The 11,015-nt window shown below is 43.7% G+C and overlaps 1 long non-coding RNA gene across 1 annotated transcript; it reads right to left on the reverse strand.

Annotated features, from left to right (window-relative positions):
- Window positions 1-1,693: 1,693 nt before the first annotated feature.
- LOC148382078 (uncharacterized) lies at window positions 1,694-8,377 on the reverse strand. Its single transcript, XR_015854488.1, has 4 exons — window positions 8,212-8,377; window positions 8,011-8,088; window positions 6,078-6,166; window positions 1,694-1,956 (listed from the first exon to the last, which is right to left on the reverse strand). It is a non-coding gene; the product is annotated as an uncharacterized LOC148382078 (long non-coding RNA).
- Window positions 8,378-11,015: the final 2,638 nt, after the last annotated feature.

Here is an 11,015-nt window from a genome sequence, read left to right on the forward strand (position 1 = left end):
AACAGGCCGGTAATCATTAAATGAGGTGATTTGAGGTTTCTTCGGCACCGGAATGATGGAGGCAGTCTTAAAGCACGCCGGCACTGTGGCTTGGCCCAGCGAGGTGTTAAAAATGTCTGTGATGACCCCAGCCAGATGACTTGCACATTCCCTGAACACACGCCCAGGAATGTTGTCGGGGCCAGGGGCCTTACAGGGGTTGACTCTCCTCAGGGTCTTCAACACATCGGCGGAGTCAAGGCAGAGTACCTCCTCTTCCTGATGGGGGACAGTTTTAACTGCTGGAGTGCCGTTTAGTGCCTCGAACCTCCCAAAGAAGTTATTTAGACCATTTAGAAAGTCAGCATCAACTACACCCACCGGGGGGGGGGAGGGTGAGTTGTAGTCTGTAATCGCCCGTATGCCTTGCCACATACTCCTGATGTTTTTGACGTCGTGGAAACGATCCTGAAATTTTCGACTGCGGTCTCGCTTCGCTATCCTGATGGCACGGTTCAAGTTGGCTCTCGCTGTCCTCAGTGTCTCCTTGTCGCCAGACTTGAAGGCAGAGTTCCGCGCTCGTAGCGTTTGACGTACCTCCTCAGTCATCCAGGGTCGTTGGTTGCCCCGGGTGATGATATTCTTAGTGGTGCTGACGTCCTCGGTGCATTTGTTGATGTAGGCTGACACAGTCATGGCACACGCATGTCTAATCTACATCGGGAAAACTGGGAGGGAGGGAGGCAGGCAGGGAGGCAGGCAGGGAGGCAGGCAGGGAGGCAGGCAGTGTCTGTCTGTTGAGGTTTTCACCTTGTTCTTCTCCTGCTGAAGTTCTAACTGGACGTCCATCAGTTTGGTTCTCAGCTCGTCATTGGCGGCCTGAAGGGCGTCCGTTCGCTCCGCCTTGGCCCGCCCTGCCGGAGCTCGTTTGGACATCTCTTACTCGAGTCTCGCCCGGTCGTCAGTCAGAGATCACAACATTTGTACCTGGAGAGCACAAACGCAGCGCTGTTTTCCACTGGCTTCGAACTCAACTTCAATCGGTACCGTAACTTACAACATCATAAACATAGAACTAGCTTGACTTATTCATTGAATAAATGCATTTGGTTCTTCAAAACTGCATCACGCAACATAGCGTGACCGAGACGGCCGTTATCCACCTGCGTGAAGTTATTTGGTGAAATGAATGAGATGTTTAAGACACCATCGTTCTGTCTCTATGTAGATGAAGGGAAATAATCGATTGCTGAAGGTCCAAAGGTGTTGTGATAAACAAATAAACATATTAGTGATTAGTGACATATTTGTGATAAACATATTAGGCAGGATAATCACATATGTTAACGTGACTGCCCACACTGTATTTATTTATGGTTATTTGTTAAATCGAGTACTGTTAGACATGAAATAGGAAGTGTTTAACATAAATGGAAGACGAAAGGGGTACTCACCATTGTAGCTCCTGCTGGTCAATGATACGAGCCTCTTCTTGCAGTGGAAAACATACAGCCAACAAACACCGTGGAACCTAAAGGAATGAAATTAAACATTAACATTTAGCCTCAACCAACATTCACAGATACAACGCAACGCAAACTACACAAACGTAAATCTTTTTAAACACAATGAGTTGTACTTACCGTGTACGCTCTAGACGGTCCACTTGCAAGCGGAAAATAAAGATATTTCTGTTGATAATCGTCGCGTTTGTATCCGGTGTCTCGCTCAAGGCCATTGCGCCCACAGATTTGAATTTTGGCGAGAGTTCAGCCTATTGACGTCATTTCCGCGGTGTAATACCCGCATATCTGAAACGGCAAAGTTAAGAGTAGAGTTAAATAAAGTTTTTAGTCAACGCAATAATTTACAACCGTTGACCAGTCGAAATAATCGTCGAAATTTGGCGTCTGTGGCTGGAAGCAGACGCCGAGTTTGACATTCCTCCCAAACGCCACACTCCCTCGCTTTTCAGGGCTAAAAAAAAACAGTTGTAATTACCTTGTACGCTCTAGACGGTCAAGTTGCAAGCTGAAAACAAAAATATTTGCCTTGTTAGTCATCGTGTTACTAACCGCTGTGTCTTGTTTGCCAGAACTGCCGCTTTCCTACTTCCTGTTGCAAGCCACGCCCACGGATTATAATTTTGCCGTGAGTTCCGCCTATTGACGTCATGTCCGCGTCACATGACTGCGACGTAATATTATCTAAAACTGTTTGTGCGGTATTGTGTTGTTCTGTGCGGTATTGTGTTATTCTGTGCGGCGTCGTGTTGTTCTGTGCGGCGTCGTGTTGTTCAGTGCGACGTCGTGTTGTTCAGTGCGGCATGGTGTTGTTCAGTGCGGCATGGTGTTGTTCAATGCGGCATGGTGTTGTTCAGTGCGGGATGGTGTTGTTCAGTGCGGCATGGTGTTGTTCAGTGCGGCATAATGTTGTTCAGTGCGGCATGGTGTTGTTCAGTGCGGCATGGTGTTGTTCAGTGCGGCATAATGTTGTTCAGTGCGCCATAATGTTGTTCAGTGCGGCATGGTGTTGTTCAGTGCGGGATGGTGTTGTTCAGTGCAGGATGGTGTTGTTCAGTGCGGGATGGTGTTGTTCAGTGCGGGATGGTGTTGTTCAGTGCGGGATGGTGTTGTTCAGTGCGGCATGGTGTTGTTCAATGCGGCATGGTGTTGTTCAGTGCGGGATGGTGTTGTTCATTGCGGCATGGTGTTGTTCAGTGCGGCATGGTGTTGTTCAGTGCGGCATGGTGTTGTTCAGTGCGGCATGGTGTTGTTCAGTGCGGCATAATGTTGTTCAGTGCGGCATGGTGTTGTTCAGTGCGGCATGGTGTTGTTCAGTGCGGCATGGTGTTGTTCAGTGCGGCATGGTGTTGTTCAGTGCGGCATAATGTTGTCCAGTTCGCCATAATGTTGTTCAGTGCGGCATGGTGTTGTTCAATGCGGCATGGTGTTGTTCACTGCGGGATGGTGTTGTTCAATGCGGCATGGTGTTGTTCAGTGCGGGATGGTGTTGTTCAGTGCGGCATGGTGTTGTTCAGTGCGGCATAATGTTGTTCAGTGCGGCATGGTGTTGTTCAGTGCGGCATGGTGTTGTTCAGTGCGGCATGGTGTTGTTCAGTGCGGCATGGTGTTGTTCAGTGCGGAATGGTGTTGTTCAGTGCGGCATGGTGTTGTTCAGTGCGGGATGGTGTTGTTCAATGCGGGATCATGTTGTTCAGTGCGGGGTGGTGTTGTTCAGTGCAGGATGGTGTTGTTCAGTGCAGGATGGTGTTGTTCAGTGCGGCATGGTGTTGTTCAATGCAGGATCGTGTTGTTCAGTGCAGCATAATGTTGTTCAGTGCAGCATGGTGTTGTTCAGTGCGGCATGGTGTTGTTCAATGCGGCATGGTGTTGTTCAGTGCGGGATGGTGTTGTTCAGTGCGGCATGGTGTTTTTCAGTGCGGCATAATGTTGTTCAGTGCGGCATGGTGTTGTTCAGTGCGGCATGGTGTTGTTCAGTGCAGGATGGTGTTGTTCAGTGCGGCATGGTGTTGTTCAATGCAGGATCGTGTTGTTCAGTGCAGCATAATGTTGTTCAGTGCAGCATGGTGTTGTTCAGTGCGGCATGGTGTTGTTCAATGCGGCATGGTGTTCACTGCGGGATGGTGTTGTTCAATGCGGGATCGTGTTGTTCAGTGCGGCATAATGTTGTTCAGTGCAGCATGGTGTTGTTCAGTGCGGCATGGTGTTGTTCAGTGCGACATAATGTTGTTTAGTGCGGCATAATGTTGTTCAGTGCGGCATAATGTTGTTCAGTGCGGCATGGTGTTGTTCAGTGCGGCATGGTGTTGTTCAGTGCGGCATGGTGTTGTTCAGTGCAAGATGGTGTTGTTCAGTGCGGCATGGTGTTGTTTAATGCGGCATGGTGTTGTTCAGTGCGGGATGGTGTTGTTCAGTGTAGGATGGTGTTGTTCAGTGCCGCATGGTGTTGTTCAGTGCGGAATGGTGTTGTTCAGTGCGGCATGGTGTTGTTCAGTGCGGCATGGTGTTGTTCAGTGCAGGATGGTGTTGTTCAATGCGGGATCGTGTTGTTCAGTGCGGCATGGTGTTGTTCAGTGCAGCATGGTGTTGTTCAGTGCGGCATAATGTTGTTCAGTGCGGCATGGTGTTGTTCAGTGCGGCATGGTGTTGTTCAGTGCGGCATGGTGTTGTTCAGTGCGGAATGGTGTTGTTCAGTGCGGCATGGTGTTGTTCAGTGCGGGATGGTGTTGTTCAATGCGGGATCGTGTTGTTCAGTGCGGGGTGGTGTTGTTAAGTGCAGGATGGTGTTGTTCAGTGCAGGATGGTGTTGTTCAGTGCGGCATGGTGTTGTTCAATGCGGCATGGTGTTGTTCAGTGCAGGATGGTGTTGTTCAGTGCAGGATGGTGTTTTTCAGTGCGGCATAATGTTGTTCAGTGCGGCATGGTGTTGTTCAGTGCGGCATGGTGTTGTTCAGTGCAGGATGGTGTTGTTCAGTGCGGCATGGTGTTGTTCAGTGCGGCATGGTGTTGTTCAGTGCAGCGTAATGTTGTTCAGTGCGGCATGGTGTTGTTCAGTGCGGAATGGTGTTGTTCAGTGCGGCATGGTGTTGTTCAGTGCAGGATGGTGTTGTTCAGTGCGGCATGGTGTTGCTCAGTGCGGCATGGTGTTGTTCAGTGCGGCATGGTGTTGTTCATTGCGGCATGGTGTTGTTCAGTGCGGCATGGTGTTGTTCAGTGCGGCATGGTGTTGTTCAGTGCGGCATAATGTTGTTCAGTGCGCCATAATGTTGTTCAGTGCGGCATGGTGTTGTTCAGTGCGGGATGGTGTTGTTCAGTGCAGGATGGTGTTGTTCAGTGCGGCATGGTGTTGTTCAATGCGGCATGGTGTTTTTCAGTGCGGCATAATGTTGTTCAGTGCGGCATAATGTTGTTCAGTGCGGCATAATGTTGTTCAGTGCGGGATGGTGTTGTTCAGTGCGGGATGGTGTTGTTCATTGCGGCATGGTGTTGTTCAGTGCGGCATGGTGTTGTTCAGTGCGGCATGGTGTTGTTCAGTGCGGGATGGTGTTGTTCAGTGCAGGATGGTGTTGTTCAGTGCGGCATGGTGTTGTTCAGTGCGGCATGGTGTTGTTCATTTCGGCATAATGTTGTTCAGTGCGGCATAATGTTGTTTAGTGCGGCATGGTGTTGTTCAGTGCGGGATGGTGTTGTTCAGTGCGTTATAATGTTGTTCAGTGCGGCATGGTGTTGTTCAGTGCGGCATGGTGTTGTTCAGTGCGGCATGGTGTTGTTCAGTGCGGCATAATGTTGTTCAGTGCGGCATAATGTTGTTCAGTGCGGCATGGTGTTGTTCAGTGCGGGATGGTGTTGTTCAGTGCGGGATGGTGTTGTTCAGTGCGGCATGGTGTTCAATGCGGAATGGTGTTGTTCAGTGCAGGATGGTGTTGTTCAGTGCGGCATGGTGTTGTTCAGTGCGGCATAATGTTGTTCAGTGCGGCATGGTGTTGTTCAGTGCGGCATGGTGTTGTTCAGTGCGGCATGGTGTTGTTCAGTGCGGCATAATGTTGTTCAGTGCGGCATGGTGTTGTTCAGTGCGGCATGGTGTTGTTCAGTGCGGCATAATGTTCAGTGCGGCATAATGTTGTTCAGTGCGGCATGGTGTTGTTCAGTGCGGGATGGTGTTGTTCAGTGCAGGATGGTGTTGTTCAGTGCGGCATGGTGTTCAGTGCGGGATGGTGTCTTTCAGTGCGGCATGGTGTCGTTCAGTGCGGCATGGTGTCTTTCAGTGCGGCATGGTGTCGTTCAGTGAGGCATGGTGTTGTTCAGTGCGGCATGGTGTTGTTTAGTGCGGCATGGTGTTGTTCAGTGCGGGATGGTGTTGTTCAGTGTGGCATGGTGTTCAGTGCGGCATGGTGTTGTTCAGTGCGGTATCGTGTTGTTCAGTGCGGTATCGTGTTTCTCAGTGCGGTATCGTGTTGTTCAGTGCAGTATCGTTGTGTTGTTCGTATTGTGTTTAACACTTAGCCTCTAACACTTAGCCTCTAACACTTAGCCTCTAGCATCTAGAAGGTAAATAAATAGGAAGGAAGGACTCACCGGTGACGTCTTCGCCCACGTCCAAGCGTTGTACTTTGTATTTTCATCCTTCTGACAGTGGAAAACATAGCCAACAAACACCGTGGAACCTAAACGAATGAAAGAAAACTATCATTTGGCCACAACCAACATTCACAGATACAACACAATGTGACGTGCGGGGTTGAGGTTAAAGGTTGAGTGAAGGGCCCTCGTTTTAAACTACTTTTTTGAAAAGGATTGGGAACAAGTAAGACGTATTTAATTTATTTAATGGGAAGTAGTAAGAGCTATTGAATTTAATCTATGTATTATATTCTATTGTATTGTATTCTGTTGTATTCTTTTGGATTGTATTCACACTAACCCCACTAAAACTTCAGCCCACAAAAACTCGCCTCTGGCGCCTAGCCTCTGGCACTTAGCCTCTAACACTTAGCCTTTAACACTTAGCCTTTAACACTTAGCCTTTAACACTTAGCCTAGAAGGTGAATAAATAGGGTTAAAGGTTGAGTGAAGGGACCTCGTTTTAAACTACTTTTTTGTAAAGGAGTGGGAACAAGTAAGACGTATTTAATTTATTTAATGGGAAGTAGTAAGACTTATTAAATTTATTTAATCTACTTTTCTTCCCAGGCAAAATTTGATGTGCTGCAATTCCAAATTTCCAAAGTGAATGAAGGAATGAAGTCCTTTAAATTATGATTTTGTATAAATACTAGGCATTAACACAAAATCGACGGCACAAAATGGGCAGACTTTACTTGTTTGAAAAGGACTGGTTACAAGACAGACTTTTTTAATTTATTTAATGGGAAGAAGACTTATTTAGTTTAATTGATCTATTTTTGTTCCCTGCCAAAATTCGATTTGCTGCAATTCCAAATTTCCAAAGTGAATGAAGGAAAGAAGTCGTTTAAATTATGATTTTGTTTAAATACTAGGCATAGACACAAAATCTACGGCACAAAATGGGCAGACTTTACTTGTTTGAAGAGGACTGGTTACAAGACAGACTTTTCTGATTTATTTAATGGGAAGAAGACTTATTTAGTTTATTTAATCTATTTTTGTTCCCTGGCAAAATTGGATTTGCTGAAATTGTATTTTGCCAAATCTTGCCTTGAGACCTGATAGGAAGTATTAAACGCTTAGTTAAATCAATACAAGTTGGTAATAAGAGCGAGTAATGTTGGTTGAACCGATGAATGAAGGTTGAAAGCAATTTAAATTATGACTTTGTATAAATACTAGATATTAACAGAACATCTACTGCGCGAAATGGGCAGAGTTTACTTGTTTGAGAAGGAGTGGCTTATTCAAAACTAAGATTTATTTAATCTGTTTGTTCCCAGGCAAAATTGGATGTGATGCAATTCCAAATTTCACCACATGATGGTGCCCAATTTTGACTTCATAGGACATATTAAACACTTAGCTTGTTATTATGTTCAAGGTAATCAGATTTGTTTATTATTCTAATGGCCTCTTCAAAACTATTCTGGATTACTACTTTGGATCTATTCTACATTACTTGGCAACAACATACTCTGTAACAGATTAGGCAGTATAATCATATCTGTTAACTTGAGAGTGCCCACACTCAATCTACTTATCGTGATGTGTTAAATCAATTACTGTTAGACATTATTTGTCTGATAATCTACCAAATCTTTGAATTGAAGAATTTGTGATTTAATTAATAGCTTGTTGTTATGTTAAGGGTAATCAGACTTGTATATAATTCTAATGGCCTTCTTTTGAAAACTATTCTGAATTACAACTTTGGATCTTATATTACTTTGCAACAATCTACTCCGTGACAGATTAGGCAGTATAATCACATATGTTAACTTCAGTGCCCACACTGTATTTATTTATGGTTATTTGTTAAATCAAGTACTGTTAGACATGAAATAGGAAGTGTTTAACATAAATGTTATGGCTACTCACCATTGTAGCTCGCTCCTGGTCAATGATACGAGCCTCTTCTTGCAGTGGAAAACTTGCAGCCAACAAACACCGTGGAACCTAAAGGAATGAAATTAAACATTAACATTTCGCCTCGACCAATTTTCACACGTACAACGCAACGCGGCTACACTTCTGCTATTACAAACGTAAATCTCCTTAAACACAATGAGTGTTACTTACCGTGTACGCTCTAGACGGTCCAGTTGCAAGCAGAAAATAAAGATATTTCTGTTGATAATCGTCGCTGCTCAGTGGCTCACGGCCATCGCGCCAACAGATTTGAATTTTGGCGGAGGTTCGGGCAATTACGTCATATCCACGGCACATGACTGCGACGTAATACCCGCTTATCTGAAACGGCAGTTAAAAGTAGAGTTACATCAAGTTTTCTTGGAACCTAAACGAATGAAAGAAAACTATCATTTGGCCACAACCAACATTCACAGATACAACACAACGTGCGGGGTTGGGGTTAAAGATTGAGTGAAGGGCCCTCGTTTTAAACTACTGTTTTGAAAAGGAGTGGGAACAAGTAAGACGTATTTAATTTATTTAATGGGAAGTAGTAAGACTTATTAAATTTATTTAATCTACTTTTCTTCCCAGGCAAAATTTGATGTGCTGCAATTCCAAATTTCCAAAGTGAATGAAGGAATGAAGTCCTTTAAATTATGATTTTGTATAAATACTAGGCATTAACACAAAATCGACGGCACAAAATGGGCAGACTTTACTTGTTTGAAAAGGACTGGTTACAAGACAGACTTTTTTAATTTATTTAATGGGAAGAAGACTTATTTAGTTTAATTGATCTATTTTTGTTCCCTGCCAAAATTCGATTTGCTGCAATTCCAAATTTCCAAAGTGAATGAAGGAAAGAAGTCGTTTAAATTATGATTTTGTTTAAATACTAGGCATAGACACAAAATCTACGGCACAAAATGGGCAGACTTTACTTGTTTGAAGAGGACTGGTTACAAGACAGACTTTTCTGATTTATTTAATGGGAAGAGGACTTATTTAGTTTATTTAATCTATTTTTGTTCCCTGGCAAAATTGGATTTGCTGAAATTGTATTTTGCCAAATCTCGATTTGAGACCTGATAGGAAGTATTAAACGCTTAGTTAAATCAATACAAGTTGGTAATAAGAGCGAGTAATGTTGGTTGAACCGATGAATGAAGGTTGAAAGCAATTTAAATTATGACTTTGTATAAATACTAGATATTAACAGAACATCTACTGCGCAAAATGGGCAGAGTTTACTTGTTTGAGAAGGAGTGGCTTATTCAAAACTAAGATTTATGTAATCTGTTTGTTCCCAGGCAAAATTGGATGTGATGCAATTCCAAATTTCACCACATGATGGTGCCCAATTTTGACTTCATAGGACATATTAAACACTTAGCTTGTTATTATGTTCAAGGTAAACAGATTTGTTTATCATTCTAATGGCCTCTTCAAAACTATTCTGGATTACTACTTTGGATCTATTCTACATTACTTGGCAACAACATACTCTGTAACAGATTAGGCAGTATAATCACATATGTTAACTTGAGAGTGCCCACACTCAATCTACTTATCGTGATGTGTTAAATCAATTACTGTTAGACATTATTTGTCTGATAATCTACCAAATCTTTGAATTGAAGAATTTGTGATTTAATTAATAGCTTGTTCAGGGTAATCAGACTTGTATATAATTCTAATGGCCTTCTTTTGAAAACTATTCTGAATTACAACTTTGGATCTTATATTACTTTGCAACAATCTACTCGGTGACAGATTAGGCAGTATAATCACATATGTTAACTTCAGTGCCCACACTGTATTTATTTATGGTTATTTGTTAAATCAAGTACTGTTAGACATGAAATAGGAAGTGTTTAACATAAATGTTATGGCTACTCACCATTGTAGCTCGCTCCTGGTCAATGATATGAGCCTCTTCTTGCAGTGGAAAACTTGCAGCCAACAAACACCGTGGAACCTAAAGGAATGAAATTAAACATTAACATTTCGCCCGGACCAACATTCACACGTACAACGCAACGCGGCTACACTTCTGCTATTACAAACGTAAATCTCCTTAAACACAACGAGTGTTACTTACCGTGTACGCTCTAGGCAAAATTGGATGTGATGCAATTCCAAATCTATCTGAAACGGCAGTTAAAAGTAGAGTTACATCAAGTTTTCTTTTTTAATCAACACAATCATTTACAACCGTTGACCAGAAAGAATCGTCGAAATTCGACGTCCCCCACAAACGCCACGCTCACTCGCTTTTCAGGGCAACAAAAGTACTTCTTTTTAAAAACGATGAGTTGTACTTACCGTGTACGCTCTGGACGGTCCAGTTGCAAGCAGAAAATAAAAATATTTCTCTTGTTAGTCGTATGTTACCATCCGCTGTGTCTTTGTCAACATCGCCGCCATTTTCCTACTTCCTGCTGCGAGCCACGCCCACGGATTTAAATTTGGGCGGAAGCTCTTTCCATTGGCGTCGTTTTCGCGTATAGCAAATCCGATTGGTTGGGAAGGGGGCACGGTTATGCAGCCGAGGGGTCCTGTGATCGGTGGGATGTAAAGTAGGCGTCGACGTCACGTCCGCGTCACGTGACCACGACGTGGCAGACGTCATATAGCAACCGCTGTTTTGTTTAGTAGACTTACAGTTGTTATGCATTGACATAATGGCGCACACACCAAATAGATTTAAATAAATTAAATAATTCTTCTGCCCACTCTCTTTTAAACAAGTTAACTCTCCCCGCGGATTTGAATTCCGGCGAAAGTTACGCCCATCGACGTCACGTATGTCACGTGACCACGACGTGGCAGATGTCATATAGCAACCGCTGTTTTGTTTAGTAGATTTACAGTTGTTATGCATTGGCATAATGGTGTGCACTCAAAATAGATTTAAATAAATTAAATATTTCTTCTGCCTACTCCCTTTTAAACAAGTTAACTCTGCC

This window comes from Syngnathus floridae, chromosome 19, assembly GCF_059516105.1.
Source record: "Syngnathus floridae isolate MCC-2025c chromosome 19, RoL_Sflo_1.0, whole genome shotgun sequence".
In the NCBI taxonomy this organism is placed as follows: domain Eukaryota; kingdom Metazoa; phylum Chordata; class Actinopteri; order Syngnathiformes; family Syngnathidae; genus Syngnathus; species Syngnathus floridae.